The following is a 22,429-nucleotide window of genomic DNA, read 5'->3' as shown; positions in this document are numbered from 1 at the left end:
CGGGAGCTGGGTTTTTCTTTGTTCGGAAGAAAGAGGGTGATTTGCGTCCCTGCATAGATTACAGGGGTCTCAACGCAATCACAATAAAGAACAAATACCCATTACCTTTAATTTCGGAGCTCTTTGACAGACTGAGAGGAGCTCAAGTTTTTACGAAGTTGGATCTGCGGGGTGCGTATAACTTGGTACGAATTCGAAAGGGTGACGAATGGAAGACCGCTTTTAACACCCGAGACGGTCACTATGAATACCTCGTCATGCCTTTTGGGTTATGTAATGCACCCGCAGTATTTCAGGACTTCGTAAATGATGTGTTCAGGGATTTACTGTTATCCTCAGTAGTGGTGTATCTGGACGACATCCTGATTTTTTCTCCTGATCTGGAGACTCATCGTCAGGATGTCGTTCGTGTCCTTTCCCGTTTAAGGGAGCACTCATTGTTTGCTAAACTCGAGAAATGTGTATTCGAGCAGTCCTCATTGCCTTTTTTGGGTTACATTATCTCACAAGAGGGTCTGGCTATGGATCCTGCGAAGCTCTCTGCTGTCCTGCAATGGTCTGAACCTCATTCCTTGAAGGCGGTGCAACGCTTCTTAGGATTTATAAATTATTACAGGCAGTTCATACCCCATTTTTCTACTTTGGTGGCCCCTTTGGTGGCCTTGACTAAGAAAGGTGCTAATCCCAAAGCCTGGTCTACTGAGACATCTCAGGCTTTTGAGGCAGTAAAAAGACACTTTTCAACTGCTCCCGTTCTTCAAAGACCCGATGAGAGTAAGCCCTTCCTCTTAGAGGTTGATGCCTCTTCAGTGGGTGCTGGTGCGGTCTTGTATCAAAAGAACGGTGCAGGTAGAAAAAGGCCGTGTTTCTTCTTTGCTAAAACCTTTTCACCGGCAGAGAGAAACTATACCATTGGGGATAGGGAACTACTCGCCTTGAGATTAGCCTTGGAGGAGTGGCGTCACTTGCTGGAAGGAGCGAAACATCCTTTCCAGGTCTATACAGACCATAAGAATCTGACGTACTTACAAACCGCTCAGCGTCTGAATCCTCGCCAAGCCCGCTGGTCCTTGTTTTTCTCCCGCTTTCACTTCTCCATCAACTATTTGTCTGGGAGTAAGAATAACAAGGCAGACGCCCTGTCTCGCTCTATGCTTTCTACCCAGGAAGAGAATGACGAACCTCGTCTTATCCTTCCCTCCAGGGTTTTTCATACGCTCTTCCCTGTGACGTTAGACCAAATCCCACCGGGCAAGACATTTGTTCCGCCTGATCGACAGAATGATATACTGTCATGGGCCCACACCTCAAAGGTGGGTGGGCATTTTGGTATTAGGCGGACACGAGAGTTACTGGAGAGGTGGTATTGGTGGCCACACTTAGCCAGCCACGTCAAGAGATATGTCGGTTCCTGCTACTCGTGTGCTCGCAACCGTCCATTACGGCAGAGACCGGCTGGACTCTTGCATCCTTTACCAGTGCCAGATAGACCATGGGAGGTGGTAGGCATGGACTTTGTGGGTGATCTTCCATGTTCACAGGGACATAGATTTGTGTGGGTCATTACGGACCATTTCTCCCGGATGGCTCATCTCGTACCGTTATCGAGAATCCCATCTTCCAGGGTACTAGCCAAACTATTCCTCAAGCATGTCTTTAGGCTTCACGGGATGCCAGATCGTATCATTTGTGATAGAGGCCCGCAATTTACTTCCCGTTTCTGGCGAGATCTTTGTAGCCTTCTGCAAATTGAGTTGAATCTCTCTTCGGCATACCATCCGGAGACTAATGGTTTGGTTGAACGTACCAATCAATCTATGATTATATACCTTCGACACTTTGTTGCTGAGAACCACGATAACTGGTCCTCCCTCCTACCCTGGGCAGAATTTGCCCTTAACAATTCGCTGGCTGAGGCCACTGGGCAGACACCGTTCGTACTCAATAATGGGCAACACCCTAGGGTACCGGTACCGTTTCCCGCTGCTGCACCTTCTCCTCTTGTGGCCGACTGGGCAACTAATGCCAGAGAGGTTTGGGATCGGACTCAAGAGTCGATCCAAGCAGCTAAGGACCGTATGAAGACGGTGTCCGATCGGTTTCGTCGCCCGGCTCCTGTCTTTTCTCCAGGGGACTTTGTGTGGCTCTCTGCAAAACACGTGAGACTTAGAGTGAGCTCTGTCAAATTTGCTCCTCGCTTCCTGGGTCCTTATGAGGTTCTTCGACAGGTAAATCCTGTAGTCTATCAATTGAAGTTACCTGTCCATCTTAGGATTCATGACAAATTCCATGTCTCACTGCTAAAGCCGGCTATTTTACCTCACGCTCGTGAAGTGCACTCTCCTGCCTCTGATTCCTCTCGCTCTAGCTATGAGGTACGAGCCATAGTTGGTTCTAAGATGGTTAGAGGGCGCAGGTTCTTCTTGATAGATTGGGAGGGCTATGGCCCGGAACATCGCTCTTGGGAGCCTGAGGAGGCTGTCCATGCTCCCGACTTAGTTGACGATTATCTGCGTCGCCGGGAGGAGGGCCCTTGAGGGGGAGGTACTGTTACGGTTGCTGCGAGCACTGGAGACTATGTCCAGATTTCTTGCTACTGCACATGTGCGAGCGCTGGAGACTAAGTCCAGATTTCTTGCTACTGCACATGTGCGAGCGCTGGAGACTAAGTCCAGATTTCTTGCTACTGCACATGTGCGAGCGCTGGAGACTAAGTCCAGATTTCTTGCTACTGCACATGTGCGAGCGCCGGAGACTAAGTCCAATCTTGGAGCCATTGCACATGTGCGGGTGACATCATCGCTGACACGAGGTCACATGTCTCTGACACCTTCTATGCCGATTGGTCGCTGGTCATGTGCTTGTGACGTCTTGCTCGGTGATAGGCCAGCATGACGTCACTCCTGTCGTTCTGGAAGCGGATTGGCTCTGGTGTCCTCCATCTTGGATGAGGCACAGAGTCTATATAAGACCCTGACACACGCCGCATGGTGCTCAGTCCTCTTGGTTCATGCATATGAGTAGACGCTCTGTGCGCGTTCCTCTAGGCATTCCTCTGTCTATGCTAGGTGAGCGCTACCGGCAGGGTAGCGTTCTTATACCTTACAGCTTCGGCTGCTGTCCGTATCCTTACCTCTTAGGGGAGCGGACATAGGCAGGTGCCTGAGGCACATGGTCTGGCTGGGCCTTGTGATTGTACTCGTAGGTGGACGTTGCCGCTAGGGTAACGTTCCTTATACTGCGTCTGGCAGTTGTTCGTATCCTCGCACACTAGGGGAGCGAACAGAGGTAGGAGCTTTGTGCGGCTTACGCTGCTGTTCGTCTCTTTTGCACCACTAGAAGAGCGGACCTAGGCAGGTGCCATATCTAGTGGTTCGTGTCCTCGCACACTAGTGGAGCGAACGCAGGTAGGAGCTTTGTGCGGCTTACGCTGCTGTTCGTCTCTTTTGCACCACTAGAAGAGCGGACCTAGGTAGGTGCCATTTCGCACACATTGCCTTTGTCTCTGTGATTATTAACAGAGATCATTCCACACCCCCTCCAAGTAAGGGAGGAATTGCTTTACTTTCTTATTATATCTTTCTGTGAGTTAACAGAGGTATTGCACTCTGCCATAGTCTGCAGCAAAGTCTTTGCACGGTGGACCCTGACTGTCTGATACTCCTTTCGGTTATTATCAGACAGCCCCCCGTAACAATCAGCTTCTTTAGTGACAGCAGCTGAGGATCAGATCATATCTGGGGGGGTATTCATAGTTATCCCCTCCCCCTGTTAGAATTAGCATAAGTATGAAACAATCGACCTTGCAGGACCTGTGATGAGGTCATACCCATATGACCAGAAAGGGGCGGGACCTAATATACTATGTATGAGGCTTCAAGGTTCATTCTGAGCCAACTCCCTTACCATACAAGCAGGGGCTGGCTGGCACATTTTAGCCTGGGGGGCAATCATAAGGCAGTGGCCCTGAAGTTGCGTCGGCCCACCTTTGGTCTGTTAATATCTGGCCGCTGCAATAAAGCAGCAGTGGTAACAGACTTTATGAACAGACTGGTACATATACAGTACAGACCAAAAGTTTGGACACACCTTCTCATTCAAAGAGTTTTCTTTATTTTCATGACTCTGAAAAGTGTAGAGTCACATTGAAGGCATCAAACCTATGAATTAACACATGTGAATGAAATACTTAACAAAAAAGTGTGAAACAACTGAAAATATGTCTTATATTATAGGTTCTTTAAAGTAGCCACCTTTTGCTTTGATTACAGCTTTGCACACTCTTGGAATTCTCTTGATGAGCTTGAAGAGGTAGTCACCGGAAATGGTTTTCACTTCACAGGTGTGCCCTGTCAGGTTTAATAAGTGGGATTTCTTGCCTTATAAATGGGATTGGGACCATCAGTTGTGTTGTGCAGAAGTCTGGTGGATACACAGCTGATAGTCCTACCGAATAGACTGTTAGAATTTGTATTATGGAACACAACACATGGGAAAGAGTGAGCACAACTACACCAAACATATACTGGAAAATCCAGGATAATGGAATCAAGCAAGAGGAGTCCCTTGTTGCATGCAAAAAGTGTGAAAAAGTTTATTAGTAACACAGAGAAATATTGTTAAGACCATTTAAAAATGGGAAAGATCAAAAGAATGATCTACCCATGAGCAAATTGGCACATCACCAACCAAAACCTCATGAATTAATATAAAGCATACAAGCTCAAAATAGCAGTACCAAAGGACAGTATACAGCAGTACATAGTCACCAATTGTAGGATTCACATAAATATGGTACAGATCAAAGAGAGCTAATACAATACCAGGTAAGTAAATAGTGAGGGAGGTGGTATGGGTGCGCCTGCCCCACGCGTTACGCCACCATATGTGGCTTCATCAGGGGTAAGTTGAGGAGTGACCAGAGCCTAAATATATATATACAAAAGGACCATTAATAATTACTAACCGGTAGGTTGAATAAACCACTCACCAAGCAGGTGAGGAGGGCAGAATCCTCTGTAATCTCCCTGTAAACTGGAACCAGGCTGTCGGCGTGCGTTCCACAGTGGAATGCAGCACCATGTGATCCGGTCATGTGACCGGAGTGACGTCAAGCCCCGCCCCTCAACTCCTATGGAGTAGGGAAGCAGTTATCAGCGTCATTCAGAGTCTGGTATCACTAAGGATACCACAGATAAGACCCTGAACAGCAGATGTGCACATCTATTGGTTCCATAGTAATGTAATCCTTTTAGTGTAAAACAGGAAACTGGTCACCCCAGTGTGTGCTGAAACAAAAGAACGACTTAATATTTTCTCTGCAAGGACAATACACATTTAGATACAATATAATGCACAGGTGCAAAGCAACAGGAATAAGCAAACAAACAGGTATACAAATGGAGCAGAGAATGGGTTAATTGCAGACACAGTAAAGCATCCTTGAGAAAGTTTATATGGAATTCTCATGTTTATAGTGGAACAAAGAGGGGAAGGTAAGGGGGGCCCAATCAAAATGCAGGATAAGAGTGTCTATTTTTTATAGTACCCAGTAAATAAAAGATTCTCATTAATGCCATTGGGCATAACTGTATCAAGCTGGAAAATCCACCAGGATTCAGTTCTCAGGAGTGCCGGAGTGGGATTACCACCTCGTATATTGCTCAAAACGTTATCCAAGCCAACCACGGTTGTATTTCCAATTCTGCTCCCATGGTGTCTAAGATAGTGCTGTGCCACTGTAGAGATCGTTCGTCCCTGTTTAAGATGTTTAGAAGCCAACGCAATGTCCGAGAAGTGTTTTTGAATACGATGTCGCAGCTCCTGCGAAGTCTGTCCGACGTAAATAAGTTGGCAAGGGCAGGTGAGAGCGTAAACAACGTTCTGGGACCTACAGTTCACATAATGTCGTAATAGGTACGACCTCTGGGTGCGATGGTTACTAAAATTGGATACAGGAGACATGAATTGGCAAATAGAGCACTGTCCACATGGGAAAGATCCCTTCAAAATGGTTCCTCTCCCAATACGGGTAGTAGGTCGTGTGAAGTGGCTCCTACAAAGGTGGTCCCTCAGATTTGCTGATCTCCTTGCTGTAAGGAGTGGTCTGGAAGAGATAAACTTTTTTAGGTTGGAATCAGACAACAAGATGTTCCAATTTTTATTCAGGGTCTGATATATATCTGACCACTGACAATTAAAAGTGGTTACCAACCGTGGAGAGTCATTTTTGGGCTTATGGTCCTTAGGTTTCAGCAAAGTATGGCGGTCCGTGTTGATGGCTTTCTGGTATGCTCGATGAATGATCTTCCGTGGATATCCTCTCGTTCTGAATCGTTTGGACAGATCCTGTGCCTGTACAAGAAAATCAGATTGTGCACTGCAATTTCTTCTTAAACGAAAAAATTGGCCCACCGGTATACCAACTTTAAGATGTTTAGGATGTGAGCTCTTATAATGCAAAAGACTATTAGTGGATGTGCACTTACGGTAAAGATTAGTTTCAATCTTTTTCCCTTTTATTGCCAATTTCAGGTCCAAAAAATCCATGTTGTCCGATGTAATTTTCGAAGTGAGCTTGATGTTCAGTTGATTACTATTCAAATTCGAGATGAATTCCAGGCAAAGGTCTCTAGGTCCTGTCCACAAAAACAAAATGTCATCGATATATCGAAACCACCCACAGACATAGTCACGACACCACGACGAGGGATACACGCACGTCTCCTCCCACCAACCCAAAAACAGGTTAGCGAAAGAAGGCGCACAGCGCGCCCCCATCGCGGTCCCAGACGTCTGCCTGTAGGTGGTCCGGTCGAAGACAAAGTAATTGTGTCGGAGGATAAAGGCCAGTAAATCCAAAACAAACATACCGTGAGCTGAGATATTGTCCTGGTCATCCTTGAGAAAGGTGGAAACGGCATGTAACCCTTCTTTATGTCCTATGCTCGTGTAGAGAGCCTCGACGTCTAGGGAAACAAGTAAGGTCTGTGGAGGTAATTCAAGACTATCCAAAATTTCCAGCAAGTGCATAGTATCCCGTACATAGGACTTTAAATTGGCCACAAGAGGTTGTAAGTAAAAGTCTATGTAGACACAGGCATGTTCACTTAGACCACCGATCCCTGCCACAATTGGCCTTCCGGGTGGATTTTGAATACATTTGTGCACCTTCGGAAGTAGATAAAACGTTGGCGTTACAGGATGAGTATTATATACAAAGTCTCGCTCCCTCTTACCTATAACATTCCGCGACAATGCGTCAGCAAGCAAGGCATCCAATTTCTTCTGGAACACCGAGGTGGGGTCGGAAGGTAATACCGTGTAAAGAGATGTGTTAAGAAGCTGTCTTTTGGCTTCCTCCACGTAAAGATCCGTAGGCCAAAGGACTATGTTGCCGCCTTTGTCAGCTTCTTTGATGACAAAAGCTGTGTTGTTCTTAAGGGTGACAATAGCATCTCTCTCATCCTGGGTAAGGTTATCATGGGCAGCACCCCTGATCTTAAGTGTAAGTATATCCTGTACCATGGTGTTAAAAAAGACGTTAATAGTTGGGCAAGTCCCAAAAGCCGGTGTTTTTTGAGATGGTCTGTATATGGTAAACGGCTTCCTACCTGAGGGATCCTCAATCTCCTGTAACAGATCAATCAGGTCCTCAAAAGCTCTTTGTTCCATTTCAGGTAAAGATTGTAAGGACGAAGGGTAGAGGTGGTAGTATTTGAACATGAGGCTTCTGCAGAAAAGATAAATATCCTTAATCAGGGTAAATTTATCTAATTTCTGTATTGGTGAGAAGGACAACCCACGTTTCAGGACAGTCTCCTCTGCAGGGGATAAAACATGATCAGACAGGTTGATTATTTGGAGTGTATTCTCACCAACTATCTCCGATTCTTGTTCTTGTAGCGAGTCTGCATGTATACATTCTGTGTCCGATTCCGTGGTATTCTTTTGTTGTTGGTTCCTCTTCCGGCCACCTCTTCTCCCCCTCCTTCTGCTTCGCTTGTGTCTGTAGATAAAAAATCAGTAGACGAGCCTTCGCCCGGATTAATTGAGTGGCTCTGTTTAGACACAGCGAACCGAGATCTTCTATTTCCTTGATGGCTCCACCTATAGGCATGGTTATCCTCAAAGTCTTTCTTGTCGCGAGCAAATTTTCTCTTTTTGCCGGCAATAATGTCCTTTTCATACTTATCAATGTTTTCTTTCAATTTGACTAAAAATGGTTGTACCAATGTATTATTATCAAAGATGTTAATTTTGAGCTCAGTTGCCTTAATACTTTCTTTGATCTGTACCAGCAAATTACGATCATGTCCTATCAACAGTTCAAGCAATATGCCAGAGCACTGAATGAGACCCCCTTCCCAAAGACCTCTGAAGTGTTCATCCACCTCCCAGGAGGGAAATATCTGAACCCTCAGTCCACGGGGAATAATCTTCAATTTTAGATACTGTTCCAGGCTCTTGATGTTCCACCATACACGGATATATCTTTTATGTAAATTCAAAAGTTCATCACATATAGCCTTAAAATCACCGTCTGCTGTGTCAGGAACCTGACAATCAAACACCGCTGCCACCTGATTGTTCCAAATCACCTCTCTTGCTTCCAAGTCATAAGCCATAGTAGGGCTCATGTAATCCAAATCAGACAGTTAAATCAGACTATGATAGTGTGCACAAGTCCCTAATGGTGAAAAACCATAAAACAAGGATCATAGAACAAAATAGGGACGGCACCACCATTAAATATATATAGGTAATGGAAGTGTGCTTCAACCCATAAATAGAATCTGGAACACAACACATGGGAAAGAGTAACGCGTGGGGCAGGCGCACCCATACCACCTCCCTCACTATTTACTTACCTGGTATTGTATTAGCTCTCTTTGATCTGTACCATATTTATGTGAATCCTACAATTGGTGACTATGTACTGCTGTATACTGTCCTTTGGTACTGCTATTTTGAGCTTGTATGCTTTATATTAATTCATGAGGTTTTGGTTGGTGATGTGCCAATTTGCTCATGGGTAGATCATTCTTTTGATCTTTCCCATTTTTAAATGGTCTTAACAATATTTCTCTGTGTTACTAATAAACTTTTTCACACTTTTTGCATGCAACAAGGGACTCCTCTTGCTTGATTCCATTATCCTGGATTTTCCAGTATATGTTTGGTGTAGTTGTGCTCACTCTTTCCCATGTGTTGTGTTCCAGATTCTATTTATGGGTTGAAGCACACTTCCATTACCTATATATATTTAATGGTGGTGCCGTCCCTATTTTGTTCTAAGAATTTGTATTATGGCAAGAAAAAAGGAGCTAAGTAAAGAAAAACGAGTCGCCATCATTACTTTAAGAAATGAAGGTCAGTCAGTATGAACAATTGGGAAAACTTTGAAAGTGTCCCCAAGTGCAGTGGCAAAAACCATCAAACGCTACAAAGAAACTGGCTCACATGAGGACCGCCCCAGGAAAGGAAGACCAAGAGTCACCTCTGCTGCGGAGGATAGGTTTATCTGAGTTACCAGCCTCAGAAATTGCAGGATAACAGCAGCTCAGATTAGAGACCAGGTCAATGCCACACAGAGTTCTAGCAGCAGAACAACTGTTAAGAGGAGACTTTGTGCAGCAGGCCTTCATGGTAAAATAGCTGCTAGGAAACCACTGCTAAGGACAGGCAACAAGCAGAATAGACTTGTTTGGGCTAAAGAACACAAGAAATGGACATTAGACCAGTGCGATACAGAAAAGGTGAACGGATGGACTCTACATGCCTGGTTCCCACCGTAAAGCATGGAGGAGGAGGTGTGATGGTGTGGGGGTGCTTTGCTGGTGACACTGTTGGGGATTTATTCAAAATTGAAGGCGTACTGAACCAGCATGGCTACCACAGCATCTTGCAGCGGCATGCTATTCCATCCGGTTTGCGTTTAGTTGTGCCATCAATTATTTTTCAACAGGATAATAACCCCAAACACACCTCCAAGCTGTGTAAGGGCTATTTGACTAAGAAGGAGAGTGATGGGGTGCTACGCCAGATGACCTGGCCTCCACAGTCACCAGACCTAAACACAATCTAGATGGTTTGGGGTGAGCTGGACCGCAGAGTGAAGGCAAAAGGACCAACAAGTGCTAAGCATCTCTGGGAACTCCTTTAAGACTGTTGGAAGACCATTTCCGGTGACTACCTCTTGAAGCTCATCAAGAGAATGCCAAGAATGTTTAAAGCAGTAATCAAAGCAAAAGGTGGCTACTTTGAAGAACCTAGAGTAAAAGACATATTTTCAGTTGTTTCACATTTTTTTGTTAAGTATTTCATTCCACATATGTTAATTCATAGTTTTGATGCCTTCAATATGAATCTACAACTTTTAGAGTCATGAAAATAAAGAAAACTCTTTGAATGAGAAGGTGTGTCCAAACGTTTGGTCTGTACTGTATATGGGAACAGAACCAAGATGACTACATAGATATGGGAACTGCAAGGAGCTTACTACAGAGATACGGGAGCAGAATGGAGCTTACTACAGAGATACGGGAGCAGAACCGAGCTTACTACAGAGATACGGGAACAGAACCGAGCTTACTGCGGAGATAAGGGAGCAGAACTGAGCTTACTACAGAGATACGAGATGAGAACTGAGCTTACTACAGAGATAAGGGTGCAGAACCGAGCTTACTACATAGATAAGGGAGCAGAACCGAGCTTACTACAGAGGTATGGGAGCAGAACAGAGCTTACTACAGAGATATGGGAGCAGAACTGAGCTTACTACAGAGATACGAGATGAGAAATGAGATTACTACAGAGATAAGGGAGCAGAACCGAGCTTACTACAGAGATAAGGGTGCAGAACCGAGCTTACTACAGAGATAAGGGAGCAGAACCGAGCTTACTACAGAGGTATGGAAGCAGAACAGAGCTTACTACAGAGATATGGGAGCAGAACTGAGCTTACTACAGAGATATGGGAGCAGAACCGAGCTTACTACAGAGATATGGGAGCAGAACTGAGCTTACTACAGAGATAAGGGTGCAGAACCTAGCTTACTACAGAGATACGGGAGCAGAACCGAGCTTACTGCGGAGATAAGGGAGCAGAACTGAGCTTACTACAGAGATACGAGATGAGAACTGAGCTTACTACAGAGATAAGGGTGCAGAACCGAGCTTACTACATAGATAAGGGAGCAGAACCAAGCTTACTACAGAGGTATGGGAGCAGAACAGAGCTTACTACAGAGATATGGGAGCAGAACTGATTTTACTACAGAGATATGGGAGCAGAACTGACCTTACTACAGAGATAAGGGTGCAGAACCGAGCTTACTACAGAGATATGGGAGCAGAACTGAGCTTACTACAGAGATATGGGAGCAGAACGGAGCTTACTATAGCGATAAGGAAGCAGAATCGAGCTTACTACAGAGATACATAAGCAGAATGGAGCTTACTACAGAGATATGGGAGCAGAGCCGAGCTTACTACAGAAATATGGGAGCAGAACTAAGCTTACTACAGAGATATGGGAGCAGAACTGAGCTTACTACAGAGATATGCGAGCAGAACTGAGCTTACTACAGAGACATGGGAGCAGAACTGAGCTTACTACAGAGATATGGGAGCAGAACCGAGCTTACTACAGAGATATGGGAGCAGAACCGAGTTTGCTACAGAGATATGGGAGCAGAACCGAGCTTACTACAGAGATATGGGAGCAGAACCAAGCTTACTAGAGAGATAAGGAAGCAGAACCAAGCCTACTACAGAGATAAGGGTGCAGAACCGAGCTTACTACAGAGATATGGGAGCATAACCGAGCTTACTACAGAGATATGGAAGCAGAACTGAGCTTACTACACAGATAAGGGTGTAGAACCAAGCTTACTACAGAGATAAGGAAGCAGAACCGAGTTTACTACAGAGATAAGGGAGCAGAACCGAGCTTACTACAGAGATATGGGAGCAGAACCAAGCTTACTACAGAGATATGGGAGCAGAACTGAGCTTACTACAGAGATACGAGATGAGAAATGAGATTACTACAGAGATAAGGGAGCAGAACCGAGCTTACTACAGAGATAAGGGTGCAGAACTGAGCTTACTACAGAGATAAATGAGCAGAACTGAGCTTACTACAGAGGTATGGGAGCAGAACAGAGCTTACTACAGAGATATGGGAGCAGAACTGAGCTTACTACAGAGATATGGGAGCAGAACTGAGCTTACTACAGAGATAAGGGTGCAGAACCTAGCTTACTACAGAGATACGGGAGCAGAACCGAGCTTACTGCGGAGATAAGGGAGCAGAACTGAGCTTACTACAGAGATACGAGATGAGAACTGAGCTTACTACAGAGATAAGGGTGCAGAACCGAGATTACTAAATAGATAAGGGAGCAGAACCCAGCTTACTACAATGGTATGGGAGCAGAACAGAGCTTACTACAGAGATATGGGAGCAGAACTGAGCTTACTACACAGATAAGGGTGTAGAACCAAGCTGACTACAGAGATAAGGAAGCAGAACCGAGTTTACTACAGAGATAAGGGAGCAGAACTGAGCTTACTACAGAGATAAGGGAGCAGAATGAGCCTACTACAGAGATATGGGAGCAGAACCGAGCTTACTACAGAGATATGGGAGCAGAACCAAGCTTACTACAGAGATATGGGAGCAGAACTGAGCTTACTACAGAGATACGAGATGAGAAATGAGATTACTACAGAGATAAGGGAGCAGAATCGAGCTTACTACAGAGATAAGGGTGCAGAACCGAGCTTACTACAGAGATAAAGGAGCAGAACCGAGCTTACTACAGAGATATGGGAGCAGAACTGAGCTTACTACAGAGATAAGGGTGCAGAACCTAGCTTACTACAGCGATACGGGAGCAGAACCGAGCTTACTGCGGAGATAAGGGAGCAGAACTGAGCTTACTACAGAGATACGAGATGAGAACTGAGCTTACTACAGAGATAAGGGTGCAGAACCGAGCTTACTACATAGATAAGGGAGCAGAACCGAGCTTACTACAGAGGTATGGGAGCAGAACAGAGCTTACTACAGAGATATGGGAGCAGAACTGATTTTACTACAGAGATATGGGAGCAGAACTGAGCTTACTACAGAGATAAGGGTGCAGAACCGAGCTTACTACAGAGATATGGGAGCAGAACTGAGCTTACTACAGAGATATGGGAGCAGAACGGAGCTTACTATAGCGATAAGGAAGCAGAATCGAGCTTACTACAGAGATACATAAGCAAAACCGAGCTTACTACAGAGATATGGGAGCAGAGCCGAGCTTACTACAGAAATATGGGAGCAGAACTAAGCTTACTACAGAGATATGGGAGCAGAACTGAGCTTACTACAGAGATATGGGAGCAGAACTGAGCTTACTACAGAGACATGGGAACAGAACTGAGCTTACTACAGAGATATGGGAGCAGAACCGAGCTTACTACAGAGATATAGGAGCAGAACCGAGTTTGCTACAGAGATATGGGAGCAGAACCGAGCTTACTACAGAGATATGGGAGCAGAACCAAGCTTACTACAGAGATAAGGGTGCAGAACCGAGCTTACTACAGAGATATGGGAACAGAACCGAGCTTACTACAGAGATATGGGAGCAGAACCGAGCTTACTACAGAGACATGGAAGCAGAACCGAGCTTACTGTACCCATACAGGAACAAAATCGTACTTACTCAGGCTACCACATAGAAACAGCAACAGGACACCAAGCCTCCTACATAGCTACGGGAATAGAACAAGCTTACTGCATAGATATAGTACCAAAACTAAGCTTACTGCATAGACATAGCACCACAACTAAGCTTACTGCGTAGACATAGTAGCAGAACTAAGCTTACTGCATAGACATAGTACCAGAACTAAGCTTACTGCTTAAATATGGTACCATACTGAGCTTACTGTATTGATATAGGAGCAAAACCACACTTGCTACATAGATAGAGTGCAGTAATCCAGCTAAATACATATACAGCAATTACAAAGCTTATCCTATATTTTCAATGATGCTACAGAGATAAGGGAGCAGAACCGAGCTTACTACAGAGATAAGGAAGCAGAACCAAGCTTACTAGAGAGATAAGGAAGCAGAACCAAGCCTACTATAGAGATAAGGGTGCAGAACCGAGCTTACTACAGAGATATGGGAGCATAACCAAGCTTACTACAGAGATATGGAAGCAGAACTGAGCTTACTACAGAGATAAGGGTGTAGAACCAAGCTTACTACAGAGATAAGGAAGCAGAACCGAGTTTACTACAGAGATAAGGGAGCAGAACCGAGCTTACTACAGAGAGAAGGGAGCAGAATGAGCCTACTACAGAGATATGGGAGCAGAACCGAGCTTACTACAGAGATATGGGAGCAGAACCAAGCTTACTACAGAGATAAGGGAGGAGAACTGAGCTTACTACAGAGTTAAGGAAGCAGAACCGAGCTTACTGCAAAGATACGAGATCAGAATCAAGCTTACTACAGAGATAAGGGAGCAGAACCGAGCTTACTAGAGAGATAAGGAAGCAGAACCAAGCTTACTACAGAGATAAGGGTGCAGAACCGAGCTTACTACAGAGATATGGGAGCATAACCGAGCTTACTACAGAGATATGGGAGCAGAACTGAGCTTACTACAGAGATAAGCGTGCAGAACCAAGCTTACTACATAGATATGGGAGCAGAACCGAGCTTACTACAGAGATATGGGAGTAGAACTGAGCTTACTACAGAGATAAGGGAGCAGAATGAGCCTACTACAGAGATATGGGAGCAAAACCGAGCTTACTACAGAGATATGGGAGCAGAACCAAGCTTACTACAGAGATAAGGGAGCAGAACCGAGCTTACTACAGAGATATGGGAGCAGAACCGAGCTTACTACAGAGATATGGGAGCAGAACCGAGCTTGCTGTACCCATACAGGAACAAAATCGTACTTACTCAGGCTACTACATAGAAACAGCAACAGGACACCAAACCTCCTACATAGCTACGGGAACAGAACAAGCCTACTGCATAGATATAGTACCAGAACTAAGCTTACTGTATAGACATAGTACCAGAACTAAGCTTACTGCATAGACATAGTACCAGAACTAAGCTTACTGCATAGACATAGTACCAGAACTAAGCTTACTTCTTAAATATGGTACATTAACCGAGCTTACTGTATTGATATAAGAGCAAAAGAACACTTGCTACATAGATACAGTACAATAATCCAGCTAACTACATATACAGCAATTACAAAGCTTAGCCTATATTTTCAATGATGCTATCTATGTGCTGTATGTGTTTTTCACGGCCCCATAGACTTCTATTGGCCCTTGTCATCTGCACTGCTAGGAAAAAACAGATGTCTCAGTAGGGATCACACACGGTCTGTGTAAACACACGGACATGCGAGCAGTCCAGCCCGGCCCTGCATACAAGGTATACTTTTCTTTATTTTAATCCTTTCCAAACCTGCATTATATATGTACGACATAGTAAATATTTTTTTCTCACAAACTGCTGTAGTACTCATTTATTGTGGCTGACCTTGGACTTAAACCCAGTTATTGCTAACCGTTTGGATCAGGGCCGGATTTAAGAGGTGGGTGGCCTGGGGTCCATTTTGGAGGGAGGCCGATATTTCAAGGTATTGCAATATGTAACACAAAATGAAACAAACGCAAGTTTATTTACAAAAATCATTTACGCAGAGTAATTCAGGTAAAATCATTCATTTTTTACAATCCAAGCACTTACATCATTCATATGTAGCCGGAGGATTTCATCATTTGTGTTTAATTGTTTTTAACTGTTTGTGAAGTTTCTTTTATTCTATGGCTTGAAATATAATTATAAATCATATTTGGATAATTGTGTGCACACATTTTTTTGCATTACATTGTCTTTGTATTTATATTTAGTAAACTTTTGCAGAACCCAGCAGATGTATGGTTGGCTCAATATGCTTTATCTTCTCTCTACACTGTGAGGATGTGTACAGGCCAATATACCTCCCTGCTGCTATTTCTAATACTCAAAGACGTTATGGGGACAGCAAAGAAAGCTGTTGCATATGTATTAGTTTTTAATAAAGAGTATTTAGAAAGTTGCTTAACTTAACATTTTTAATTGTTCATCTGCTTCCTAAATGCTATGTATAAAGATAGACATAACCTATAACAGGTTTGTTCTTATTATAAAATTCGAAATGATTGCCAGTCATAGCAATAGACCGATATGTGGGCTTACTGATGCTGTACTCCTCTGGAGCTTTGACTCTGCAGCTTCAGACGAGTGCAGTAGCACTAAAGCTGGCTGGCTTCAGAGTAGAGCTTGCAAGCCTATAACAAAGTAGGTGATGTGCGAATATACTCGGCACTATTCGTTACTCTCATGAATATTAAGGTACGGTGATGATGAGAATCCGGGTGTAATAAGACACCAAGCCACTAGGTATCGTCAGGCACACTAGTGGAGTGGATCTGCCTGTCAAGCTGCCACCAGGGGGAGCCGGAGCTCTGCAGTAGAAGACACTACATGGAATGGTTAGGCGGGCCAGGTCAAGCACAGTACAGGCAAAAGAAGGACCGGAGGAATGAGCAGAAGTAGAGTCAAGGTCAGGCCGAGTTCAGTACCAGAGGAAGCAACCGAATGGGGAGGTAGGAGAAGGGACAGAGGAGTAGGGAAATGACTAGGGGACGGAACACAGACAGGGCATGGGGGCACAGAAACAGACGGATCAGGATAACACTTACAGGAACAACAATCACAGGCAAAGCACTGCTAAGCTTATAGCCGGCGCTGGTTCACTGGAGATGTCAGTTTTTAAAGCCTCCAAGCTCCGGAAGTGAGGCCCGGGAGAAGGCTCCGCCCCCTAGCCATGTGGACGGGGAGGCGGAACGGTGACACTGCCAGGTTTGTACACTAGGTGTTGCTAGACACACCTAGTAAGGGGCAGTCAAACAAGCCAGGGGTCAATAGCCAGAGCACTGCTGAGCAGAATTATGACAGGTATTCACAATATTCCTATGTAATACTTTATTAACCACACTGCTCCAGGATTTTTTTCTGTGTTTTTAAGGGGTTAATTTTAGACTGTGCGTTTTTGATTCCCATCTCAATCATGTGTTTAACTAAATGATGTTTTTGTATCATGTTAATAAAAATGTATATTTCTTGGATCTTTTTTGTCTTTTTGATAAATTTGTACTAAGATACAGGTCTAATGTAGGTTTTAAAATGTCAAGTTTGGTAGATATGCATTTATAGATATAATATGGATCTCTATTTCCGGTTTTGGATTTATATTCACAATATCCATTACTCTACGAACATTTTGGAATTTTCCTTGTGAGTTTCAAGTTTCCTCCCCACAATTGTTTGGCACCTGATATTAAGTCACTAAACATGCTCGAATTGCTTGCCAATTATAGTAATGCTGTAGTCATCCTTGCTACTGGCATTACTGTGATGGGGAGGCACAGTGAAAAAAAAAATGACTTCAGGTCATTCAAGGAGGAGAGTTACACTTGCTGAATTTAATCTAAATGGACATTGGTGTTCAAAAAATGAGAGGGGACAATATTGACTGCAAACTAAAGCAAAATTTATTGAAAGGGTAATTTATCTCACAAATAGAAGCTACAGGCAGTGGACAGAGTCTGCCTGAAAGTCTGTCAAATAAAGAGAAAAATATAAATATATGTGACTGCTGTCCTACTTTCTGGTCTGCTCATTTACCCTTATGAATATGCACTGCTTCCCCCACCCACCTTCTGTGCCTATGTCTATGATTGGTTGCAGTCTTGCTTCCCCCCACCACGCTCTGTGCCAGCATCTGTGATTGGTTGCCCTCATACTAGCTGTCTGGGTCAGAAAGTGGAGTGTAATTAGATGCACCAATTTTGGCACTTTACCCAGCTCATCCCAAATGCCCTGGTTCGGTGGCAATATAAGAGATTGATAACAGCTGTGATTTGTCAAAAAATCACAGCTGCCATCAAGCCCCGGATTAGTAATGAAGAGGTGCCTATGAGACCCCCCATTACCAACCCTGTAAGGAAAAAGAAAAAAAAACACAAAAGTTCTTTATTTGAATCAATCAGCAGGAGACTGCAAGAGGGGTCAGCCTTCTTTTTGCTCCCAGTTCACATATGGGAGCCAGTGGGAGGTGAGTGCACAGCTCCTCTCACTGTGTGTTGGTGCTGTGTGGTGGCTGCTGTTGTGGTGGTGTGGTGTCGGTGGGGCGGCGCGGCCTGGAGCCTTGGGGTCTTTGCCTTGCAGCATGGGTGCTGTGAGGCACCGGGTCGCCCGCCCTGCTGGCGCTTTGTCGCTACGGCGGTGGTCAGTGCACGGTGTCACACAAAAAGGTCAGGTTAGGGACCCACTCAAGAGGTTTGCCATGACGTGGCAGTGGGCTTAATACAATCTGATCAGAATGGTAACAAAAGAACCTCATGTTCTATTTAATTTTTTGCCTAGCTGCTTTAGATCATTGTATTTTTGGGATGTGCGATCCATGTCTTTTTCTTCATAGTATGGTATTTATATCAGTCTATCCCCCTCTTTTTTTTGCTTGGATCTGCACTCTCCCCATTTGGCACAGGTGATTTTAATCAGCAGGAGACTGCAAGAGGGGTCAGCCTTCTTTTTGCTCCCAGTTCACATATGGGAGCCAGTGGGAGGTGAGTGCACAGCTCCTCTCACTGTGTGTTGGTGCTGTGTGGTGGCTGCTGTTGTGGTGGTGTGGTGTCGGTGGGGCGGCGCGGCCTGGAGCCTTGGGGTCTTTGCCTTGCAGCATGGGTGCTGTGAGGCACCGGGTCGCCCGCCCTGCTGGCGCTTTGTCGCTACGGCGGTGGTCAGTGCACGGTGTCACACAAAAAGGTCAGGTTAGGGACCCACTCAAGAGGTTTGCCGTGACGTGGCAGTGGGCTTAATACAATCTGATCAGAATGGTAACAAAAGAACCTCATGTTCTATTTAATTTTTTGCCTAGCGGATTTAGATCATTGTATTTTTGGGATGTGCGAACCATGTCTTTTTCTTCATAGTATGGTATTTATATCAGTCTATCCCCCTCTTTTTTTTGCTTGGATCTGCACTCTCCCCATTTGGCACAGGTGATTTTAATCAGCAGGAGACTGCAAGAGGGGTCAGCCTTCTTTTTGCTCCCAGTTCACATATGGGAGCCAGTGGGAGGTGAGTGCACAGCTCCTCTCACTGTGTGTTGGTGCTGTGTGGTGGCTGCTGTTGTGGTGGTGTGGTGTCGGTGGGGCGGCGCGGCCTGGAGCCTTGGGGTCTTTGCCTTGCAGCATGGGTGCTGTGAGGCACCGGGTCGGCCGCCCTGCTGGCGCTTTGTCGCTGCGGCGGTGGTCAGTGCACGGTGCCACACAAAAAGGTCAGGTTAGGGACCCACTCAAGAGGTTTGCCATGACGTGGCAGTGGGCTTAATACAATCTGATCAGAATGGTAACAAAAGAACCTCATGTTCTATTTAATTTTTTGCCTAGCGGCTTTAGATCATTGTATTTTTGGGATGTGCGATCCATGTCTTTTTCTTCATAGTATGGTATTTATATCAGTCTATCCCCCTCTTTTTTTTGCTTGGATCTGCACTCTCCCCATTTGGCACAGGTGATTTTAATCAGCAGGAGACTGCAAGAGGGGTCAGCCTTCTTTTTGCTCCCAGTTCACATATGGGAGCCAGTGGGAGGTGAGTGCACAGCTCCTCTCACTGTGTGTTGGTGCTGTGTGGTGGCTGCTGTTGTGGTGGTGTGGTGTCGGTGGGGCGGCGCGGCCTGGAGCCTTGGGGTCTTTGCCTTGCAGCATGGGTGCTGTGAGGCACCGGGTCGCCCGCCCTGCTGGCGCTTTGTCGCTGCAGCGGTGGTCAGTGCACGGTGCCACACAAAAAGGTCAGGTTAGGGACCCACTCAAGAGGTTTGCCGTGACGTGGCAGTGGGCTTAATACAATCTGATCAGAATGGTAACAAAAGAACCTCATGTTCTATTTAATTTTTTGCCTAGCGGCTTTAGATCATTGTATTTTTGGGATGTGCGATCCATGTCTTTTTCTTCATAGTATGGTATAGTTCTTTATTTGAAGTTTAAAAAATGCACACCCTCTTTCACCAATTTATTAACCCAGCAAAAACACCCGTAGGTCTGACTTAATCCACAAGACTTCCTACAACAATCCTAGCTATGCTAAATACAGAAGATACAGTGATAGGAAACTCGACCACTCGCTGCAGCTTCTGCAGCTTCTGGGGGGACCAGTGTTGTGAATGTCGTCTGTGTGGGTGCTGTTCTGGAGGTCCCTCGGCTGGCCTGGAATGGTATTGAAGTTGAATCTGAGCCTGTGACTTAGACAGGTGTCGGCGTTAATTGAGAATTGGGGAAGTCCTACTGCAGACAAGTCTGGTCTATATAGGAGAGCACTTTCTGCCCTGCGGGCGCCAGTTAAAATTGTATATTAGCTTGTCTCTGTTCCTGGCCTGGAGATTTGTTCTTCCCTGTTTCCCTTAGCAAGACTTCTGCAGGGGGGTACCTACTCCTTTGGGGACTACTCTGAGGAAAGGTAGATTTCCTCATTTCATTCTGTGAGGCATAGCTAGTTTCTCATAGGAAAAAAAGGTATTTCAGCTCACCCATATATGTGGTCTCTCAGTTCCATTGGGGTGCATGTAGTCCACCAGACAGGCAGGTCCATAAGTAAAGTTGTGAAGAAGAGAGGTAGGGACTCAGCACAAATGCCAAAAAAATATATGTATATAAAAATAGAAACTTTATTGGATCATATTAAAAGATCAAAACATCGATGGTTCCATAAAAAACGCCATAGGCTTGACATGTTTCGGACAGTAAAAATATAAAGTAAAGTCCTTAATCATAAGCATAAGCTTATGAGTAAACACTTTACTTTATATTTTTATTGTCCAAAACGCGTCAAACCTATGACGTTTTTTATGGAACCGTAGCTAGTTTCTCAGGCTGTGACGTGGCGTCTAAGATTTTAGGAACGCTCCACGACTACCTCTAGTGTGGTCTGATAGTCAGGGGATTGTGGTCAGCTCAGGTTCCAACTACTCCTGTTTCTTGGTGTTTTTTCACCTATGGGAGTTTTTGTAATCTTCCACGGTTACCGTATCATAACTCGTCCCACTGTGCTAGCTCTCCTGCAGGAAAAGGGATTTTTTTCCTGTCTAATTTGATTATTTGCTCTTCTGTATTTTGTGTTCTTTTTTGGTATTTTTTTATCGCATTATTTACAGGAGTACCTGATATTGTGGGGGTGAGGTCATATTACCTCCAGGGCCATTTCTACTATCAAGAGTTTGGTATTCTTCTACAGGGATTATGTACTGACCACAATCAGTTCCTTTCCTTTGCTTTGTATCTAGTTAGTTGGGCCTCGCCTTTGCTAAATCTATTTTTCCTATCTGAATATTGTGTTTTCCTATATCACCGTAATCTTTGTATGTGGGGGGCCTATCTAATTCTGTGAGGCGTAGCTAGTTTCTCAGGCTGTGACATGGTGTCTAGGTTTTTAGCTACACGGCTACTTCTAGTGTGGTCTGATAGGGGATTGCGGTCAGCCCAGATTCCAACTACTCCTGTTTCTTGGTGTTTTTTCACCAATGGGAGTTTTTTGTAATCTTCCACGGTTACCGGATCATAACAGACCAGGCTGTGAGAAGTGGTGACGTCAGTCAGGTCACCGGAGTTCACAGCCGGGTTCCCACAGTACCAAGTGTGACCACTGGTGAACCCGCTGCCGGATTGCAGGACATGGTGGCACAGAAGTCCAGACGTCTGGGAGTCTGGTCACCACAGTTCACACTCAGGACTTTCCACTGACCTCAGTGAAAGTTGAACCCAGTGCTCTCAGTGAAAGTGGAACATGCTGCTGGATTGCCGGATTGCGGGACACGGTCGCACAGAAATCTAGCAAAGTGTTCCATTTTCACTGAGAGCAGTGAGTCAACTTTCACTAAGAGCAGCGGGGAGCCCCCACTGTGACCTCCATTGATCTGACTGCCAGACTGTCAGATTGCGTGACACCACACCAGAGCAGTCTGGCAATCAGGTCACCTGAGTTCACATTCATGCCCTCAGTGAAAGTTAAACTTCCTGCTCACAGTAAAAGTGGAACCTGCTGCTAGAATGCTAGACTGTCAGATTGGAAAACTGGAAAAAATGATATAGGGGCCCCCTTATATTGATACCTAACGCAGATAAACCAATACAGGCCCCAGCTATAGCTATAGCCCTCAGCTCTGTGTGTTTAGATAAAACAGAAATCTCGGGGCTGTTATTCTCTGGCTGGGGAGGCGCGCATGGTTATTGGGCCTTCCACAGCCTAAAAATAGTGAGCCGCAATCGCCCCAGAAG

The 22,429-nt window shown here is 45.0% G+C and overlaps 1 long non-coding RNA gene across 1 annotated transcript; it reads right to left on the bottom strand.

Moving 5' to 3' along the window:
- Positions 1 to 6,867: 6,867 nt before the first annotated feature.
- On the bottom strand, positions 6,868 to 8,195 carry LOC142289788 (uncharacterized). The gene is made up of 3 exons (XR_012750164.1): positions 7,878 to 8,195; positions 7,614 to 7,732; positions 6,868 to 7,518 (listed from the first exon to the last, which is right to left on the bottom strand). It is a non-coding gene; the product is annotated as an uncharacterized LOC142289788 (long non-coding RNA).
- Between the last annotated feature and the right edge of the window lie 14,234 nt (positions 8,196 to 22,429).

Source organism: Anomaloglossus baeobatrachus, chromosome 2, assembly GCF_048569485.1.
Source record: "Anomaloglossus baeobatrachus isolate aAnoBae1 chromosome 2, aAnoBae1.hap1, whole genome shotgun sequence".
NCBI classification, from domain to species: domain Eukaryota; kingdom Metazoa; phylum Chordata; class Amphibia; order Anura; family Aromobatidae; genus Anomaloglossus; species Anomaloglossus baeobatrachus.
The sequence above is the reverse complement of the archived record's forward strand: the minus strand, read 5'-3'. Positions and strand labels throughout refer to the sequence as shown.